Raw genomic sequence first — 22,345 nt, forward strand, 5'->3', positions numbered from 1 at the left:
TGCTCACTGCCTAGTGCTTTGAGAAGCACTACACGCATGCTCCTCCAATCTGTGTTCCTCAACCCAAGAAACTGTCTCATCTCGTGCATCAATCAAGCTGTGGGCACTGCCCTGCAAGCCATTATCCTAAGATGATAGGCCGAAACCCCAAGTCCTGATTAAGTCTGGACTTTCCTTGAAAATTGAATGGTTTCTGGAAGATGGGGTTCCAACAATAATACCAAAAACGTAGAATGCAGGCAGCCCCACTACTTGTGCCACTGATAGTTTCAGTTCAAGCTACACACAATTGAGCGTTTGGTAAGCAAAACATTATGGTGCCAGGGAATCAGCAAACACAAATTGGGTAAAGAGTAATGATGTCATATTCTCGCTTTTCAGGAATAGTGGGTGAATCTTCATTCTCCACATGTTGCTACATAACAACTAATTCCAGGTGTATTCATTTCTTAACAAATTTCAGGACCTTTACTTCATAACTTCTGTCTATATGCTGCAGAACCCAGCACTTGGCTATGCTCTGAGCTTGCTTGCAACTTATGATGAAGGTATGTGTCAGAACATCTATAGAAGAACATTTTTACATTGCGTAAAATGTATTTGCGGATATGTTATGTACTTACTAAGACAAAGTCTTACATTTATCCTAACTGTCCAGGAACCTAGCTATGGTAGTCCAGGCTTAACTTCAAACTTGTGGCAATGCTCCTGCCAAAGTCTCTTGATTTCAGAGTTACTGGTCTATGTCACCATGTCCAATAGGAATATTTTTTGTGGTTGTTATGTAGTTTTGAGACAATGTCTTGTGGATTCCAGGCTGCTTTCAGACTTGCTTTATAGCTGAGAATGACCTTGAAATCTGACCCGTCAGCCTGTATCTCCCAAAGGCTGGGATTACAGACATGTTCCACTACACCCTGTTTTGTGCAGTGCTAGGGATCAAATCCAGGCTCTACAAAATAAGCTATATCCCCAGTCCTTAAATATGCATTTTAAAAACTGATTTGTACGTATCCCATAATTTTTTAATTATTTACTTTATTATTATTTTAACTTTTAAATAAGTATTTTTATTTTTTATGTGTCTGCATATTTTGCCTGCTGGTCTGCCCATGCATCAAGTGCATGAAGTGCCTTAGGAGGCCAGAAGAGGATGTCAGATCCTCTGAAACTGGAATTACAGATGGTTGTGGACCATTTGGGTGCTGGGACTTGAAGCTGGGTCTTCTGCAAGACAGCCAGTGCTCTTAACCACTGAGCCAATCTCTCCAGCCCTACATGTCCCATATTGAGGGGTAAACAGGACGTAATTTTAGGTCATCTTTCCTCCTCCCATCACCTAACCTCCTCTCCTAAAAAGAAAATCTCATATTACTGATGACTGAATTCTTTCAACAAAGTGCAAGGATTTACAATAATTAATTTATTAAATTTATTTAATATAACTGATATCAACAAACTACTTACATTCCAAGAACTGTGCTAAATACTAAAAGACCTAGAGTTATGAGAGTTCCTGCTATCAATGAGTTAACTTTATTTTTTTTTAAGATTTATTCATTTATTATATATAAGTACACTGTAGCTGTCTTCAGATACACCAGAAGAGGGCATCGGATCTCTTTACAGATGGTTGTGAGCCACCATGTGGTTGCTGGGAATTGAACTCTGGACCTCTGGAAGAGTAGTCAGGTGCTCTTAACCACTGAGCCATCTCTCCAGCCCTAACTTTATTTTTTTAGATAAGAGTTTTTCCTATGCAGCCCTGTTTGTCCTGGATCTTAGTCTGTAAACCAGGCTCACCTCAAATTCAGAGCTGTACTAGCCTCTGCCTCCCAAGTGATGGGGTTAAATGTGTGCACCACCACTGCCCAACCAAGAATTAACTTTCTAAGTAAAGACAAGCAAACAAAACTAATGTGACAAATATAAACAAAGTAGTATAAACAAGCCAAGTAACTGAACTAGGCATGGTATTGCATGCCTGTGGTCCCAGCAATTGGGAGATGGGCTTCAGGAATTTAAGACCACCCTCTGATATACACCATGTTGGAGACCAGCCCAGGCTATCATGGGATCCTGTTTCAACAAAACAAAACAAAAAGGTATATGTTTCAAAAAAGTTGGGGAAGACTTCCTGGAGGAGGACATGTCTAACCCATGAAAAGACATAAAGGGATGTAGGCTAGAGCGCAGCAGTTAAGAGCACTTATTCTTCTTGCAGAGAACGTGAGCTTGATTCCCAACACCCACACAGTGGTTAAAACCCATCTATAACTCTAGTTCCAGGAAATCCACTGCCCTCTTCTCACCTCTTTGCGCACCAGGCACACATGTGATACCCATACATACTTGCAGGCAAAACATTCATATACAAAAAAAATTTAAATCTTCTTTTAAAAAAAACTTTTAAAGGCATAAAGGGGAAATAGTACTGGAAATGGGGAGAGGCAATTTCTGGCACAGGAAATAACATATTTAAACCCATTGCAGGAAGAAACTACAGTATTTTTAGGAAATTATCACCAATTCAGATTCTGTAATGCAAATGTTTAAAACATGTAGGATGTCGGGGGAGGGGTAGAATAGAATGAGCCCTCTATCTAAGCAATGTCTCTGATTTTATGATAGATTATAGGGAGCCACTGAAGGATCTTAAGGAAAAAAAGTTAGTAAAGCATGATCATATTTGTCCTAGAGAGTCTATTTTGCAAGTAACATGAGAAAATGTATCAAAGTTGAATGTGACTAATTAGAAAGGAACTAACAATAAGAAAGTGGTAAGGGCTAGAGGGATGGCTCAATGGTTAAGAGCAATGCCTGCTCTTGCAGAAGACATAGGTTCAATTCCCACCATCCACATTGGATAGCTAACAACATCGGGTAACTCCAGCTCCAGAAGTTCTGAGGGCTTCTTGTGGCCTCTGAGGACACCTGCTCCTGCAAACAAGCAGGCACATACATGCACACATAAATAAAAGCTAAGGGGAAAAGGTATAGGAGGATGAAATAGGATTTGTAGTAAATATAGTGATGATCCAGTATAGGACTTAATTAAATGTGTGAGCCATGAGTTGAGACTGACTAGATTTAAAGCCCTGCTCCCATCTAGGTAACCTTGAGTAAATTGTACAAATTTTTCTCATCTGTAAAATGGAAATAAAACAAAGTCTGGCAGTGGTGACTCACACCTTTAATCCCAGCACTCAGAAGGCAGAGGCAGGTGGACCTCTGAGTTCGAGGCAGCCTTGTCTACAGAGCAAGTTTCAAGAGAGCCAGGGCTACACAGAGAAACCCTGTCTCAAAACAAACAAACAAACAAGCAAAACCTAAAAGCTACCTTTGCAGCTATTGCAAAAATTAAATGAAATAAAATATTATATTGCACAAACTGTTTGCTAGTAACTATTAACTATTGTTAATATTTAAAGGGAGAGGAGAGGAGGTAATTGAAAAATGACCCCTGGTTTTCTGACCAGGCCCCATCAATCAACACTGGAATTACAGAAAGAGGAGTACATGGAGGAGGACAGAAAATGAGTTCAGTTAAAATAAATCAAAGTGGTTTAAAAGACATGCAGGTGTCCACGTCCAGCTGGCAGCTGAAAATACTTGCCTGGTGCTTCAGGGCATGATGGGGGTTAGAGATAGACACGCTCGTCCGAGTATAGAGTAGAAAGAACTATGTGAAAAAGAAAGGACGGATTTAAAAGCTAGCGAGGTGATACCATTTCGATGGAAGTGTGAATGAATCCCTGTGATCTTTCTGGAGAAAAAAAATGGTGTTTTGTTTTGTTTTTTAAGTGACTTTAAGGAAAAAAAATTCAAAAAGGGAGTGGTCCCATGTGCAGTTTGGAAGACCAGGTTTTGGTTTGGTTTGGTTTGTTTGTTTGTTTGTTTGTCTTATTGGTTTGGTTTGGGTTTGTCAGGTTTAGCTTGATTGTTTTCAAGACAGGTTTTTTTATACAGCCCTGGCTGTGCTGTAACTCACTGTGTAGACCAGGCTGGCCTAGAACACAGAGAATCACGTGCCCCTCCCTCCTGGGTGTGGGGTCTAAAGGTCAACCAACAGCCAGCTAAGAGTAGTTTTCTGAGACAGGGTCTAATGTAGCCCAAATTGACTTTGAACTACTGATCTTCCTCCCTCTACCTCCAACATGCTGGGATTTTAGAAATGAGCTAAATTCCTAAATTTTAGCTCATACCTAAATTTAAAAAAAAAAAACTTTTTAAAGTAAAAAATGTATTAGCCAGGCATAGTGATGAACTCCTATACTCTGAATATTCAGAAAGCTGAGTCAGGAAGATTATCAAGCCCACCTGTCTACTTAGTGAATACCAGACCAATCAGGGCCACATAACCAAACTGTCTCAAACTCACCAAAACTAAAAGAGACGGGAAGTCCATTTTCCTAGCCATGGCAGTGCACCCCTATAATTCTAACACTTAAAAGATGGAAGCAGAGGATCAAGAGTTCAAGAGCATGACTGTGACTATAGCTCAGTTGGTAAAGTGCTTTCCTACCATGCAAGAAGCACTGTGTTTTGTCCTCAGTGCAGCATTGAAATAGGTGTGGTGCCTGATACTTGTGTTCCCAGAACTGGGGAGGTGGAAGAATCAGTTCAAGATCATCCTTGGCTACACAGCAAGTTCCAGTCTAGTTTTAGCCTTTCAAAAAAAAAGATGGGGCTGGAGAGATGATCCAACAGTTAAAAAAGCTACTGCTGCTCTTGCAGAAAAAGCCAGCTCAGTCCCCAGGATATATAAAAAAGATAAGGTGGAAAATGAGAGAAGATACTGGCTTCTGGACCTGGACAGGTGTGTGCCCTACACACACACACACACACACACACACACACACAGAGAGAGAGAGAGAGAGAGAGAGAGAGAGAGAGAGAGAGAGAGAGAGAGAGAAACGGAGAGAGAGACAGAGACACAGACAGAGACAGAGACACAGACAGAAAGAGAGAAAGAAATCTAGGTATACTGGTACATGTCTGTAATCCCACCACTTGTGGGGGATAGAAAAAGGAGGATTGACCCAAGTTACAGGTCAGAACAGCCTGGATTACAGAATGGGAACTTGTCTCAAAGCAACATCTCTGAAAATGAGAAAAGCTACTAAAAAGAAAAATGTCTTAGTATAATATTATTTGTACTAATAATATACATATTTTTATATTTAAAAACTTTTATGTTTGAGTGTTGTACTGTGTGTTTGTATATATGTGTTTGCATATGTATATGTGAGGATATTAGATCCCCTGGAAGTGGAGTTGTAGATGGCTGTGAATCAACATGTAGGGTCTGGAGTGATCAAACCCAGGTCCTTTTTAAGAACAAGTGCTCCTGGGGCTGGGGATTTAGCTCAGTGGTAGAGCGCTTACCTAGGAAGTGCAAGGCCCTGGGTTCGGTCCCCAGCTCCGAAAAAAAGAAAAAAAAAAAAAAAGAACAAGTGCTCCCAACTACTCCAGCCCCTACATAATAATTTTTAAAGCCTAAAGGGATATACACAAAACTAACAAGTGGTAACTTCTGAGTAGTGGCATTTCAGTTGGACTTTATTCTTATTTAAAAATTTCTGGAAAATAGAAAATCCGAGTTTGGCACTGTGAAGAGAATCAAATGCACAGACTTGGATGAGGTAGCTGAGTGACTTGCTACTTAGGCCCACTTTCAGGCCCTAGGACCTGACTTTACTAACAAATGAACTTATATTGCTTGTTTATATGTTTTGTTTTCATATTATTAGAGATTATATTTTATTATAAATATATATTTACATGTTTAGCTTTCTTTCTATTGTGCATATATATTATATACCCAGTACTAAAGATTAAACCTAGGACTTCAAACATACTGGGAAAACCGTCTACTTCTGAGCTATACCTTTGGCCTATATTCCTGCTTTTAATCAGGAAACAAAAAACTATTCTCTTCTGGGAAAAATATCATAGGACAAGCAGGCACAGGAATAAAAGGTTTGTGAAGATACGAGAAAGAGTGGTCAAGAGAACTAAGAGATGGTAATGATCTGAAGGCAAGGGATGAAAAAATGTCCAGAAGGACCCACTAGGTGTTTAGCAATATTTGCCCCAGTAGGAAGGTCAAATAAGATAAACCCTGAAAAAGAGCAATTCTGTAGAGAACTGGAAGGAGAAGCCAACCAACAGGGTAGAGGACTGTATCAAATGAGAAATAACAATATTTTGTGGAGAAAGTTTCTCAAGAAGTTTTCTCCAAAAAGAAGTGGGCTAGCTAGAGTGTAGTGCATGGTCAAAAGCTAGGGAATGATGTATGTAGTCAAAGAAGAATGGGTTTGCTTCTTGGTGCTGTTTGGTTTTCTGGTGGTGATGGTATTTGGAGATTTGTGGGGGGGTTGTTTTTGTTTTGTTTTGTTTGTCTGGGGGAGTTGTTTATTTGTTTTGAGACAGTGTCTCCTATACTTTAGGCTACCTGAATTTGCCCATATAGCCAGAGTTGGTAACTGATCCTGTTACCTCTACTTCCAAAGTACAGGCATGCACACTGCTAACACACACTATTTTCTCCTTGGGAGGCAGAGCTGAGTCACCTGGTGTTTCCTTTTATAAAGATAGAACATGGAAGGAGAGGAAGGAGTGGGGCTTCGATAGGGGTGTAAAATGAATAAATTAATTAATAAAAAAATTGGGATGTGTTAAGCAACTGAAGAAAATGGTTTCATAGACAGACAGAGAAAACTGGAATATTTAAGTGAGCAAAGTGATCAGGCTTAAAATCATATAACCCTAGGACAATTGTGTAAGTTAAATTCACAATAAGGTAGAAGTAGCTGATGCATGCATGGTCTTTTATTGCTGAAGTCCCTAGATCTGTCTTCAGGGTACTGATTTTAGTTGTACATAACTAAGTAGTCCTGGTCAATGTGCAGTCCTATCTATCACATACCTCAACATTGCCTTAGCTCCACTCTGTCCTAAAAATACGGGGGTGGGCATCTAATAAGTTGTCAGAATGGTATGAAATCTCTCCCTGATACAGTTTTTTATTTGTTTCAGGAACATGCATATTTTATGAATTTTTACCCCAAGTCTATTATATCACCCCAAATCTCTCAAGATTAAGTTCCAAAAAAAAATGGAGAGATAAGTCAGGCAAGGGTTATGCACTCCTTTAGTCCCAGCACTCAGGAGGCAGAGGCAAGTGGATCTCAGAGTTCAAGGCCAGCTTGGCCAACACAGCAAGTTTTAGGACAGCCAGGGATGATATATAGGAGAGACTCTGTATCAAAAAGAAAAAAATAAATAAATCAGAAAGAAAAATCCTTAGTGTCCTGGCATGGGAAAAGATATTCAAAAGAGACATTTATGTTATCAGACTATTGAAACAATAGACTCCAAAGAATTAAAATTTTTCCCAGGAAACCCATGCTGGCAGAAATGCCTTTTGTATGATTTTGTTGTTGTTTGAGGAGAGAGCTTACCATGTAGCCCAGGCCAACCTCAAACTCGTGATCCTCCTGCTCCAGCTTTCCAAGTACTGGGAGAACAAGCATGTGCCATCATGTCTGGCTAGAATAGTCTTTTTTTAAGAGAAAAGTTTTATGGGGTAAGAAGAGAAGAGTAAAGGGCACTAAACTAATTAAACCCTTTGTTGTAATAAATAAGATGATGACAGCTGTTAGCAGCTGGGTCCCATACATACACAAAGGCCTACAGACATATATACATACCTTGGGGGTTTTTTTCTTTCCCTGAGAAGCCAAGTTACCAAGGGAGATGGGCAAAGAGAAATCACATTTTAAAATCTCTAAATTCCAAGGCATTTCACTCACATACCATCCTGCCTACAGGCAGTCTTATATCTTAAACAGATAGCTATCCATCTTCTTGTCCCCAGACTTTTTTTCTTCAAGAAGATTTCCAAATCTCCTTTTTGATGTTATGCAATTATAATGACAGGAATGTCTTTCTTTTCTCCATGCAGACTGTCCATAGGAAAGGGCAGATAAAAAACAAAAAACAAAACAAAACAAACAAACAAACAAAAAAACCTCCGGGATTTGGGGTGCTTATGCTTTCAGGAGCAAGGTGTTGAAACTGCATAGAGGAGGTACCAGGTCCTCATGTAAAAAAGAGATTAAGGCAAGGATGAAACAAAAACCAAGTGCACTCATATGCATGATCTGTACAGAATCTGGTTTTGAAGAGTACCAACCTTTCTACGGAGCCCCTCTCTTTACACAGTCTCCCATCCAGCTGCTTGTTACTTTAGTGATGTTTCTCTTTCCTAAATTCATTTAGCCCTAATCTCACCTGGCACCTCCCTGGGAATAGTCTCTAGTTTCAACTAAATCCGTTCTGAAAGTTGTCAGTTCCCTCTCCATGTTGACAAAATGCTTTTAAAATGTTCAACGGGTCTACTCAAGTTGTCCATTATATTTACTTTACCAGAGTATCTCTGGATCACCTAGAGATAAGGGCAGTCTGAGAAACAGCCTTGTGACTTAAGTATGTAAATAAACTGTGCATGTTTATGAGGGTTGCTAAAGACCTAAGCCTTTAGCTGAAAAGAGTATGGCTTCCAGATTTCACAGAAGTGTTTGTTAATAGTATAATTACTTATCAAGAGACATGAAAGTAATGTCACAATTGGCCAGCAGTCTCCTAATATATGGGGCAGGCATTACTGTAGGCACTCCCTGTGTTTTGACTCAGTTAATCCTTAAAATAATTTTCTAATATGGGTGCTGTTTTTATATCTACAGATAGCAATAAGACACACATTGAAAAATTTGTTCAAAATTATCTAGTTAGGAAGTAGAAAAGCTAGGATTTGAACCTGGATTATTTGGATTTTGAGTCCATGGGGTTTTTTGTTTTGTTTTGTTTTTGATTTTTGTTTTTGTTTTTTAAGATTTATTTATTTGTATGCCTGCAGGCCAGAAGAGGGCATCATATCCCATTACAGATGGTTGTGAGCCACCATGTGGTTGCTGGGAATTGAACTCAGGACCTCTGGAAGAAGAGACAGTGCTCTTAACCACTGAGCCATCTCTCCAGGTCTTGAGTCCATTTTTATCATGGCCATCAGAAATGAAAGATTTGATTTGTATGTTGCCTAAAGGCAGAAAGAGGAAAAAAGATTGGGGTGGGGATGGGGGCGGGAGTAGGGACCAAAACAATGTGTTTGCTTGCAATGGGGAGGGGGTAGCATGCCACTAAGAACTCTTCTGGAGCATGTAAGAGAAACTGTCTTCCTCGGTGGCTTCTAGACCTTTTGCCTAGGATGGAGTGCAAACTGTCTCTTCCTGCCTGGATACAGTTCTGTTTGATCTTTAACCTGAATCTTGTGTTGAGTTTTGTCTTAATAACTCTGAGAACTTCAAGCTTATTTAACTTCTGCCCATCCTTCAAAGGCCAGTACAGTTTCTGCTCTTCCATAAAAGCTTCTGTATCTATCCAACCTTTCTACTCTTTAAAATGTCTTATGTGTATTTCGCGTTATGTTCATTTGTCGCTGACTCACATGCTTAGTCTTGTATGCATATATGTATCATCTTACCAACCATACTGTAAAGTCCCCAAGAAAAAGGGACTTAGATTTCTATTTCTCTTACATCTTAGAGCCTCCACAGTTCCTAGCCTGGTGTACAGCAAATAATAGGCACTCCGTCAATATTTGTCAGTTGACTGACTGGCTGAAAAGGTCAGAGACTACATCTAATCTTGGTGAACCTCCACATCATTTAGTGGAGAACTATGAACTCAGTGTGTACTCAATAAACAACAATATTGCAAAATCATTCAAAAAGGCTTTATGGAGTCTCTACAATGTGCCGAGGATAATGCTGTAGGGCCAGAATGGAAAATCCAGGACAGCTTCTAATTCAGAAGACGTTAGCTCAGTTCTGGTCTCCCAAAGTTTCTCTCTACTCTAGTGTTCACCGTCTCCTTTATCTGAATTCCTGCTGCATTTGAAATCAAGAGCAGTTACCCCTTCAATTATTTTGTCTCCCTTTGCTGGTTGTGAACACCACAGAGGAAATGGATGGCAGTGTGCTAGAAATGTGTTAGAAGCACAGTATAGGAAGGGGAAGACACCTTAGAGCCACCCTACAGAGAAACTTCCTACTCAAAGCCACAGCCCTGATGCAGCTCTTAACTCCCTTCAACGATTCAGAGTTGAGTGAAATAAGAAGCCCAGGAAGAAGCCAGGTGATGGTGGCACACATCTTGAATCCCAGCACTCAGGAGGCAGAGGCAGGCTGATCTCTGAGTTTGAGGCCCGCCTGCTCTACAGACTGAGTTCTAGAACAGCCAGGGATACACAGAGAAACCCTGTCTTGAAGAAAAAAAAAGAAATAGAGGAAAGAAACACAAGAAGAAGAACAGGTGTGGGGGCAAAAATATGTTGAATTTTGACTGCACATAGCTTAATAAAATTACTAGAGAGCTAGGCAGAGAGAAACAGCTTCAACCTAAGGGAGAGGCCAGGGCTGAAGATAAGCATTTGGGAGTCTTGGACATAGACAAAACAGTTGAAACACTAAGATTAAGTCAGCCAAGAATGACTGGGGTTGTAGCTCAGTGGCAGAGTACTTGCCTAGCATGTTGAGTAAAATAAAACAAAAAGACTGTCGAGGACAAGAGAAGGACAGAGCTAAGACTAGTCAAAGAGTCCTCCATTTGTAAAAAAGACTTGGGAAGGATGGGGTGGGGCATGGACACTACAGTCAACAGAAGATGAAGCAGGAAAGAGAATAAAACTAGCAAAAACTTAGTTGATCTGGTCACTAAGAAGCTAAACCTGGGCGTGAGAGATGGCTCAGCAGTTAAGAGCACTGACTGCTCTTCCAGAGGTCCTGAGTTCAATTCCCAGCAACCACATGGTGGCTTACAACCATCTGTAATGGGATCCTGTGCCCTCTTCTGGTGTGTGTCTGAACACAGCTACAATGTACTCAATACATAAAATAAATAAATCTTTTTTTTTCCGGAGCTGGGGACCGAACCCAGGGCCTTGTGCTTGCTAGGCAAGCGCTCTACCACTGAGCTAAATCCCCAACCCCAATAAATCTTTAAAAAAAAGATAAAGTTACATTATAAAAGAAGTCAAACCTCTGGAACTCTTTTGTGGGGCTTAAAGGCATTGAACCTAGAAACTCCTGCATGCTAGACAAGCACTCTTCTCTTGAGCTACGCCATTGCCACCCAATCCAGACCTCTGATGACCTTGCAGCATTCCCAGTGAAGGTCTGATTTTGCTTATTCTTGTCATTCCTAAGTCCTCCCACAGTTCCCATTCTGTACCCACAAATTGAATAAATGATTGAACAGGTAGGTGCACTGTGAGTTCTACCATAAACAGAAGCTTCGACTCTTAAGGCCCCAACAAGCTAAGGTCAGCCACCAGTCCTCAGGGTGCCTCTTAAAAAGAGAAACAATAGAGGAAAGCAGAGAAGTGAGATTTCTTCCATGGGGCCAAACTGTAAGAGAAACAGAGTAAAGAGATGCTGGTGAACACCCCACCCTAGGGCCAAAGTCTGGGATCCTGGTGTGAGATTCACAATTCAAAAGGAGGAAAGACTAAGCAGTCCTGTTAAGGTATGGCCCTGTTCCTCTTTGACCCATCATTGTCTAGGCTCCAGCCTGAGCCTGTCCTACAAAGTGGTCTGACAACTTGTCAGACCTGTGTGAAATCGCTTCCTGGGAGACAAGTTCCTCCTCCAGGTAACACCAGGGCTGTATGTGTAGCCTTACCTCCTCAGTTTAGGATTCTGGAGAAATCTTAATTCCTTAAGGCCCATTGTTTAAATGGTCTAATGGTCAGAGAGAGAGACCCAGTATGTTCTCTCCTGCCAGGCCAATTAAAATGGGTAGAGGGGGAATGCTAGGCCAGTTGATCATTCTCCCCCGCCACCCCCCACCCCCCCACCAAAATAAATAAATAAAGAGGAAATCACAGAAAATTGTTATAACCATAAAAATTCTGAATAGAGAACACTTACCAAATGTTAACAGAGAAAGACAGAGAAGGAGACACAGAGAGACAGACAGACTACCCGGAGGCTCTTGAGAATGAGGAAAAACAGTCAGATTTCCTGAGGGCAGTGACAAGCTGAAGTAAGTGATCAGCAAGGGGTGAGGTTTTTATGGCCTTTGCCTTAGGGGAGGCTGCAATCCAAGCTAGACTCCTGAACAAACCTTTCCTGCCTGAAGAACCAAAAAGAAAGGAGCCTAGGACAAACAGAAACTTTGGAGAATGAGGGGACATCTTATAAAGGAAAGTGAGTCTAAATTATCTGGGTACATTTTTCTCAAGATGGATCCTAAACTGTGAGACACATGGGGCCAACCTGAAGTCTGTTCCAGCTAACACTGAAAGAACTGTACTGATCTGACCTGTCACACAGAACAGACAAGGAAGAGTGTAGTGAGTCTTACCAAGTTGAGAGTGTGCTAGAAGAAAGGCATTCACACTCTTCAGAGAATGGAATAGAACGCAAGGGCTCTGTAAAACAGCATTCAAGATACCCCAAGAAGACTTCAGTATTGTTCAAAAGATAGTCAAGAAAATGAGACCCAGTCTCAAAAGAAAACATAACTAAGGGAGGCCAGTCTTGAGATGAGGATACCAGGAGAGAGAAATCCATTGGTAACAAGGGTTTGTTTTGTTTTGATTAAGAAAAGGAAATCTCAAGAGAGAAATAGAAAACATGAGACCCTGCTGCTGTATGCCTGTAATCCCAGCACTGGGGAGGCAGAGCCTGGAGACTCCAGAGCCTGAGGCCGTCCAAGACTCCAGAGGAGGACTGAGGCCAGGCAAAAGAGAACAAAGAAGTCTCAAATCTGAAGGAGAATGAATGGATTGAAAAACATGAAGAAAGCTTTGAAATCTGTAGGACAATGTCAGAAGTCTAGATATGGCTGCTTTTGCTTATTCTTGTTACCACTAAGACCCACCACGGTCCTCGCTTAGCACACATGTCAAATAAATCAATGAACACATGATTGGATTGTAAATCCTGTGACAAACAGCAAGAGAGGAAGTTACCAAAGTTTCAGGGATAAAAGCCTGCACTGTAGAAGCCCCAACAAGCCAGGCTCAGCCTCCAGTCCCCAGGATGCCAGTAAGAGTGAAAAGCAGAGAAGGGAGCATTCGACAAACCACACTGTGAGAGGAACAAAGCACACTCATATCCCCAAGTCCACCTGCGTGGGTCCGGACATGAGATTCAGATTTCAGTCAAAAACAAGAATTATGCATAGCTAAGCAGCCCTATCAGGGTGTGGTCCTGGACAGAACGGACACATCATTGACTGCATTGCAGTCTTCTGAGCAGTTGTCAGAGCTGTCAAATCTCTTCCACAGACATCGCTAGTGATTTGAACGCACAGTCCTTGTCTGGAGGCCTTCAGGATTTCCTCTTTCCCTTCAGTTCTCAGCAGTTTGACCACAGTGGGAGTAGAAGTAGTTTTCTTCCTATTCTGTTCCAGCTTTGCAGAGCTTGAATTTGTAAACAGATGCTATTTGCCAAGTTAGAGAAGTATTCAACCAGTATTTCCTTGTGTTTTTTAACCATTCAGTCTATCTGCTACTGTCACATTTTTTTGTAAAGTTGGGGAGTTGAATATAAGGCCCTAAACATGCTAAACCAAGCTCTACTACCAAGACAGCCTTGTTATTGTGAGCTCTAGGCACAGTGAAATTGTCTCAGAAAACAAAACAAAAGAAAGAAAGCGGGGAGGGATGGAGAGAGGGGAGGGGACTGAGATTACCAAGTGCTTGTCCCTCACTGAATATATAATTTGATGGAGTTCACTAGTGGTGAACAAGTAATTTCAGCATGATAAGGAAATTTGGAACAAGGTAGGAGACTGTCTGGAGTCCAAAAGAAACTCAGACAAATGGCTATCTATGGTACCTATTAGCATACCAAAGAGCATGCGGGCCTCCAGGCTCCCTCAGTACCTGTGGCTACAGTCAGCTCTTCTCACCCTGCCCCCTCCCCTACTATAAACTTCTCTCATGCATTAGCTTCCCCTCCCCCAGCTTCTCAGTCCCTTCTAACACTGCCATTTCTGCTGTGGACTCTCCTGGCTCTCTTGTTTACTCTCTTAATTTGCTCTCATTCTCTCTGACCCTCTGTCTGTCTCTCCTCTCATGGCCTGGTTCAGTCTTCTGGCCTTGTTCAATGTACTCCTTTCTGTCTCTACTCTGGACTCTTCCAGATGCCTCTGAGGGCACCCTCCCTCATATCTACAGTAAAATCTTTACCCTCAACCACACCTTGTAGCAGTCATGTGCTCACATTATCCAGAGTAAGGTATAAAGAGAAGTTCACTCAGTGTTTGGAATTGGGGAACTGGAGGGAAGATGGTTTCCATCTTAAATGGACAAGTGTTGGACAGCTGGAGTAAGTCCCCATGGAGATTGTCCCTTATAACAGATTTGTTCTGGAGAATTGCATAATTTGTTTTGTTTTGTTTTGTTTTCAGAACTCTTCTTCAGCAAGATTTGAAAAAAGGAAAGGCTATGGAAGCTCATGTGAGTCCAGATATGATGATGGAACTCCCCATGAGGAAAGGGTCGGATCAGTCGTCTCCGTGACCTCAGCCCTCCAATGACTGGATGGATGAGGACGGTAAATGTCTGCTCTAAACCAGACAGCTAGACATACACCTGTGTAGAAGAAAACCACCAGGAGGTGAAGAGCAGCTCAGGCTAGACAAGAGGAAGGTGTATATCTAAACAATTGCTCTGTGTCATCTCAAATGAATGAGGTCATGCTGTGAATGGCAGCTGCAGGACCTGGCCTGACTGACATACAATTGTATAAATGTGTGCATTTGTCTCCTTATCCTTTTTGTATAGTTTACAAAAGTATTAATATAGTTTTAATAAGTAAATACTTTTAGTTTGTAGATCTTGATTCATCAACTCTATTTGATTAAGTCCAAAATCTCTGATCTGGAAGAAATAATGGCCTTGTATTCCATGGCGGGGGTGGGGGTGGTTAAAGAGGATCTTACGCTAACTTGGGAAAGTCTAGAAGGTTTCCTGGAAGAAGTAGCAGCTAAGCTTAGATGTGAAGGATGAATAGCAGTTAGAAAGCTGAAGATAGAGAAATGACTAGGGGAGTGTGCGTTCTAGACACAGGGACAGCAGATAAGAGTTCTAACCACAGACTGACTTTTTACACAAGGTCTTACTATGTTGCACAGATTGACTTCAAACTTCTAGGTTCAACAACTCTTTTGCCTCAACCTCCCAAGTACCCAGAAATAAAGACACACATCATAAGACCTACGGAGAAGTTCTTTTTATCTGATGACACCTTTATTTTGTTTTGGGGGTGGTTTCCTTCTGGTTGGTTGGTTGGTTGGTTGGTTTTTGATTTTCAAGACAGAGTTTCTCTGTGTAGCCCTGGCTGTCCTGGAACTCACTCCATAAGCCAAACTAAGCTCAAACTCAGAGATCCACCTGCCTCTGCCTCCTGCATGCTGGGATTAAAGGCATACACCACCACCACCCCTGTCTGTTTTGGTCTTTTAAGACAGGATTTCACTATGTAACCCTAAATGACCTCAGCTTTCCAAGTGCTGGCACTATAGTCATAGACCACCAGGTTGGGCCTGTATTTTCTTTTTTTTTTTTTTTCTTTTTTTTTTCCGGGGCTGGGAACCGAACCCAGGACCTTGCGTTTCCTAGGCAAGCGCTCTACCACTGAGCCAAATCCCCAACCCCTGGGCCTGTATTTTCTTATTAGTGTATTTACAGCCCTGGGCATATAACAAGTACTCAATTATTCAGTAAGTGAAAAAAATGTCTGTTTCCAAAGAATTTTTTTCCTCATAGAAAGGAAATGTTTGGCTACCAAGCAAGTGCTTTACTGGAGCATCATGGAGGGCCTGAATTGGCTATAAAATTCATTACCATTGTACTTTCTTATAGAGAAGAGCCAGAAATGGAGCTAAGCAGGAAAATCTAGCATGTGCAAGGACAGGAGTCCAATCCTTGAACCAAAAATAAAATTACAGAAAAACCTACTAGTCACTAAGACACTGAAGTTTTGTTTTTGTTTTTTTGTTTTTTGTTTTTTTACAACAGGTTCTCCCTCTGTAATTAGGCTGGCCTCAGGGTCTCAAGTGCTGAGATGGCAAATGTGAGCCACCATATCTGGCTAACATGGAAGTTTCATTTAATTATTTCCCCCTGATTACATAAGCAATTACTTTTTGAGGACAATCTACATGTGCTTCACAGTGAGTGAATGCTTTACAAATTCTTATTTTAGGGCTGGCAAGATGGTTCACCAAGTAAAGGTACTTGTCACTAAGGCTGGTAAACTAAAGGGAAGAAATGACTCCCATGAGTTGTCCTCCGGCCTTCATATATTGTATAGAAAACACACACACACACACACACACACACACACACACACACACACACACACACACACAATCTCATTTCCATACTACTTCAAGCCAGATATCTAACAACACAGAATTGATCAAACTATGGTACATTTTAGCTAATAGAATATATTACAAATTATACAGGTACTAAATTTATATTTATGATGTAATTTGAAAACCAGCTTATTAATAAATGGAAAAGAACACAAAATTGTGTGTATAATGTGATGATTACAGCGTTCATCAAAATCTTTACAGAATGAGACACCAATCCTCGAAAAAAGTCCTGGCTGTGGGGCTGAAGAAGGTGTCCATCAGAGCATGTACTGCTATTGCAGAAGATCTCAATTTGATTTGATTCTCAATACATATTGGAGAACTCACAACTGCCTGTAACTCTAACTCCAGCTGGACCTGACACTTCTGGCCTCTAAGAGCGCTTACATTCATATACCCACACCACATACACATAATTACAAATAATTTTTCAAATACTAACTAGAGTTTTCAGTGCATAGTATAAGTATGAAATTTTTATGTGCAACATAGTTACTATTTAGTAAAGATGTACTACTCCTATAATAGGGGAATAGACTTTGATTTTTTATAAATTTAAAACATAAAGTCTTAGGGTAATTGGAAGGGCTGCAGTACACCCAACCATTATCACAAGTAGACAAGAGTGTGTTTATGCCTTTTTCCATAACTTACATCTTAATGACCTGGTAACACTTACAGGTTAACTGAGTGCAAGATTTTATTTAGGGATGCTGTAGAGCTGGCCCCAAAAGGGAATAAAAAAGAATGGGATCAGCAATGGAAACTGCCAGAAGCAAAGGGAACAAGGAGTAAGCAGAGATCAGAGAAAGTAAACATGAAAGAACAGGAAATTGGGGGTGCAGAAAGACAAGAGGGTAGGTACACTTTCATAGATCAATGCTCATATTAGAGGTGCTGGTATTGGATGAGACCATATATATCTATGTCTTTAAGCCTCTCCCTATAGCTGTGTATTTCTTCAGCCCATATGAGCTTGTCATATCTGCCTGATACAGCCAGTAAAGATCAACTGGACACTAGATCTGGACATTCTAGAACCCACTCTGGGAGTGAATGGCATAACCATGTGCCTGTGTACGTGAGCTATAGATTTTGCAGGCTATATGGAACAGCCTGGAAACTTCTGGTGATAGAGGAGCTCTAGATGGGGATTCAGCCATTTGCAGAAAACAAAAAGGTACATCAGTTCTCTCTGGGTCTAAACCCCGTTTATGACACACAACCGAACTAGCTGAACAATGCTGACTCTTAGCCAAGACCATTTCTGTAAGATGTTTATACTTTGCTGTTGACTTTGGGACATACTCTGTCATCCTCAAAGCTTTTAGTGAGCTAATGGAATGACTGCTAGGGGTTGGTTTATTAAATGTCAAGTGAAGGTGTTAGGGTGAATTTCAACATAGAGTATAGTTATTTCCCAGAAAGACAGATGTTCCAGGAACCTTGTCTTTTCAGTAGATAACACATCTTTTGACCCACATAGGAGCCAGGAAAATAGAGACAATCCTAAGAGACCAACACGTACGAGGACAAAGACAAGATCTTAGTGTCATCATCCTGACCTTTAGAGGGTATTGCAATTGTCTCGGAGTTCTGATGATGCAAGTTACAAAAGAATTTTACCTTTACCATCCAACGAGATAGCTACAAGTGGTCTCTTAGATTTAAAAAATCTCCAGCCAGGTGTTTTGATAACTGCTTGTAATCCTGGCACTGAGATACAACAGAAGAATCAGGAGTTCATCCTCAGCCAAATAGTGAGTTTGAGGGCAGCCAGGGATACATAAGATTCTATAGCAAAGGAAAAGGTCTCCAGCTCCTCAGTTTCACTGGCCACGTTTTAATACTCAGTGGTTATATGGACTCACTTGGCTGTTTTCTTGAACCGTGTAGTTACAAGGCATTTCCATCATCACAGAAAGCTCCACTAGAAAGCACTGTGAATCTACACATTCAAAATGGTCATCTCAGGACCAAGTCTCTGCATAAACATAAAGCGTGATTTTGGTTTTTTTTTTTTTCACTTCAATTGTCTCTTTGCACTGGTGGGTACTGAGGGGTAGGGAGGTCAACACAGAGTATAGTTATTTCCCAGAAAGACAGATGTTCCAGGAACCTTGTCTTTTCAGTTAGATAACACATCTTTTGACTCACACATTTCACTCAGGAATGGTTAAATAAAATATGGCACATTCACTAACCGGAATATAACATAGGAGTTGAAGGGAACAAACTAGATATATCAATAAAGATAGACCTCACAAGTATCTGTATGGGGCGGGAAAAGAAGCTGCTAAACATAATCAATGATGCAAAAAAGAACAAAAAACAATGGCTGTACTTTGAATGTGTTGGAAACATGATGCCAGATTTAATAGTTTTAAAAGATGAGATCTCTGGGAGGTGACCAGGTTGGGAGGTCTCTGCCTTTGAGAATGAACACAAGCCATCATCATCACAATCTCTTTGACATTATGGGAGTGGCAATCTTACAAAGGCCAAGTGCCTTCACTATCTCTCGAGTGCCCTGTTGCCTTGTAACCCCCTTCTGCCATCTTATGATGCAACAAGAAGGGCCTCTCCAGATGTAGCCTTTGATCTAGGATGTTTCAGCCTTCAGAGCTGTGAGGCAAAAACGTGTACTATTTAGAAATTACTAAAGCTGTGATATTCTGTTATAAGCAGCAGAGATTGTACTAACACATTACTCCATTTCCCACTGTAAGGGTAGAAGTCTAAGGGCTGAGCACTTGCCTAGCATGCATGCTCTGATATATCCTTAGCATTCCAAAAATAAAAACAGCTAAACTCCTGGCAGGAGTTTCTTCAGAGAGGAGGGAATGGTAAGGTCTGTGGGCTACAGGCCAAAAGGAAACTTTTACTCTACAATGATCAAAAATTTTCAAAGAAAACACATTTATATATACTCATGTAATTACAGTGATCAAAACAGGACACTAATTGATGTGTACATAAATATACAAAAATATGATGAGAAAAATAAGGGAAGTTCACCAACCTAATGATAATTATGCTAAAATACAAGATTGTAGTTATATTACTCATTTTCATTATTTAAAATGTTTTCCACTTTATATTGTAATGTTTATACTAAAAAATTTTTAAAAGATCTGGCTTTATGTTACTAACAGTTATTTTAGTGCATAAGACGTACAGTTCTTTTAATGTTGTTATTGTTGTTGTTGTTGTTGTTGTTGTTGTTGTTGCGGGAGATGATACACAGAGGTGTAGAGGACAGCTCTATTGATTCAGTTCTCCCCTGCCATCTTCACTTTGGTTCTGAGGGTTGAGTTCGGGTTGGTGGTCTTTAATTACTGAGCCATCTTACAGGCCTTAGGTACAGTTGTTAAAGTAGAGATTGTTCTGGCACATGTTTAGTGCTAGAAATAACAACTCAACATCATTCACGTAAAACAGTCTGTAATATCCTTAGCGACAGTCTCCAAAATTCAGTTGGTCAATATAAAACCTACTCTGTAGCCAATCTGTACTGGCACAGTGGAACACTACAGCTCCTAAAACCAGAGGTTCCATTGGAACATCTTGAGACTTCCCATTCAGAGACCACGTGACTGGTTATGGGCTTTGCAAACAGTTCACATAAAAAATAAAATCTCCCCTTTGTGGCATGAAACTCAGTTTCAAAAGCTACTTCAAAAAAAAAAAAAAAAGCTGGATTTACCTGCACCCTACCTCCACAGGGACATGAGGTAAACATCCATGCAGGCAACAACACTAGTCAGGCTTCTCAACTTTCAAGCCAGAGTGGTAGCCCTGTTACCAGACCACCTGTTCATCCAACTTCCAAAGCATATGGATCCTGGCTCAGTCAACAACAGGGTACCGCTACTTCTGTCCTTCAAGAGAATAAATGGAGTTGGCCTTGAAGTCCTGTCAAATGCCTGCCTCTGAGAAGAGATATTTATGGACTATATTGGTAAGGGACATTCTATCCAACCACTGCTTTACATGGCATTTTAAGTTGTGTCCTCAGATCAAGTTAGAGCACTAGAAGGTTACATGCCTGAAACATCTGAGCCCAGTGCTTGCAGAAGAGTTTTAATCTTGTGCCCTGGCTTTCAACCAGGGCAGTTATGAGAAAGTAATATGGGAATCTCTTCTGTGTGTTATTAAACAGTTACTGAGGACATTGTTCCCTATATTAATCCCACAAGAGATATTTCTTGTAGAATTTAGTGCCAGCAATGGACCATTATGTAGCTGTTAAAAATTATAATTATGGAAGACTAAATGTGAAAACCTGTTTATGATACAGTTATAGAAAAAACGTGGAACACAAACTGGTGTAAAGACTCTAATTGCAGCCATGTAAAATTATCTGTGCCTATGGACAAAGACTGAAAGCTGATAGGCAAAGATAAAATTGTATGAGGGCAATGGGATTATAAGTATTTTTGTTTTGTAAAAACAATTTTGTTTGCTCTCCAGTCTTTTCAATTGGGGACAAAAACATGTTAGTGACAGAGAAGTCTCTCCCTCTTCCTCTCCCTTCCCCCACCCCCTTAAGGAATGCTTATCTTCTTTCTTCCTGACAAGAAGACTTTGGGCAGTTTGCTCCATGCCCCCTTCCCTTAACCCCCTCCCAAAGGTGAATTTAATGTTTAATCTTTGCACACCAGGTTCCTGGTCCTATGCCTCTGATTTTCTGTTAAGAAGCTTAAGACTGTGTGTTCTTCCTTCAATCCATTGAAAACTTTGCCTCTAAGAAGAGGCAGAATGTAAAGCAGTTTAAAAGGTACACTTGCACGCTTGCTTCCTTCCTTGATTGATATTTTTTTTAAGACAAGGTCTCTCTACATAGCTGTCCTGAAACTCTCCATATTGAGTAGGCTGGCCTTGAACTCATAGAAATCTCGTGTCTATGGATGTTTTGCCTACATGTGTGTATGTGCATCACTTCTGGTGTCTGGTACCTGCAGAGGCAAAAAGACAGTGTCAGATTCCCTGGAACAGACAGTCTCGAGCAGGGGAATGGTTCCTCGGCAAGAGCAACCAGTGCTGTTAACTGCTGAGCCATCTCTTCAGCCCAGATTCTGGTGGTTTGCTGCCGCTGCTGTTGCTGCTGCTGCTGCTGCTGCTGCTGCTGCTGCTGCTGCTGCTGCTGCTGCTGCTGCTGCTGCTGTTTATTTTTTGGTCTTGGTTTTAGTTTTTTAAGTTTTACACAGGTGCTAACTAGATGATTCAGACATGGAGCCTGAAGGTCAGAGTTCAATCCCTGGGCGTTCACACGGTAGAAGAAGAGAATTGGGCTGGAGAGATGGCTCAGTGGTTAAGAGCACTGACTGCTCTTCTAGAGGTTTAACTCTCAAAACTTGTCCTCAGTCCTCTGACTGCCCTGCTGCATGCATTGCAACACGTGAACCTCACCCCCTCCCATATACAAATAAAAGCAACCTTTTTAGCCAGGGTCTCTCTACCTAGCCCTGACTCTCCTGGAACTCATATAGACCAGGATCACCTTGAACTCGAAAAGGTCCGCCTACCTCAGCCTCCCCAGTGTTGGAATTAAAGGCCTGGGCCCCCACACTCTAACCTAAAAGCAATAATTTTTAATTAAAAAATTTCTGCCTATCATTTTCAATATATCTTAATCAAAATTATGAACACATAATTAACTAGTATACTATCATAGCTGGTTCTTTTCCTGTAAGTTTAAAGTATGAGCATGTGTTTATGTACTGTAAACTCTTCTGTCATTTTTTACTGTACTACACACGATAGCCATAGGCTTCACACATGCTAGGTAAGCACTCTAACTATTAAGATATATAACTCGGTTTTTTTCTATTTTTGCTTGTGTGTGTGTGTGTGTGTGTGTGTGTGTGTGTGTGTGTGTGTG

At 40.9% G+C, this 22,345-nt stretch overlaps 1 long non-coding RNA gene across 1 annotated transcript; it reads left to right on the forward strand.

The window, feature by feature from the left end:
- The first annotated feature begins 1 nt into the window (after nucleotide 1).
- On the forward strand, nucleotides 2-16,031 carry LOC102548326 (uncharacterized). The gene is made up of 3 exons (XR_015646984.1): nucleotides 2-300; nucleotides 464-548; nucleotides 14,485-16,031. It is a non-coding gene; the product is annotated as an uncharacterized LOC102548326 (long non-coding RNA).
- Nucleotides 16,032-22,345: the final 6,314 nt, after the last annotated feature.

Source organism: Rattus norvegicus, chromosome X (genome assembly GCF_021556685.1).
Source record: "Rattus norvegicus strain SHRSP/BbbUtx chromosome X, alternate assembly SHRSP_T2T, whole genome shotgun sequence".
Lineage (NCBI taxonomy): Eukaryota > Metazoa > Chordata > Mammalia > Rodentia > Muridae > Rattus > Rattus norvegicus.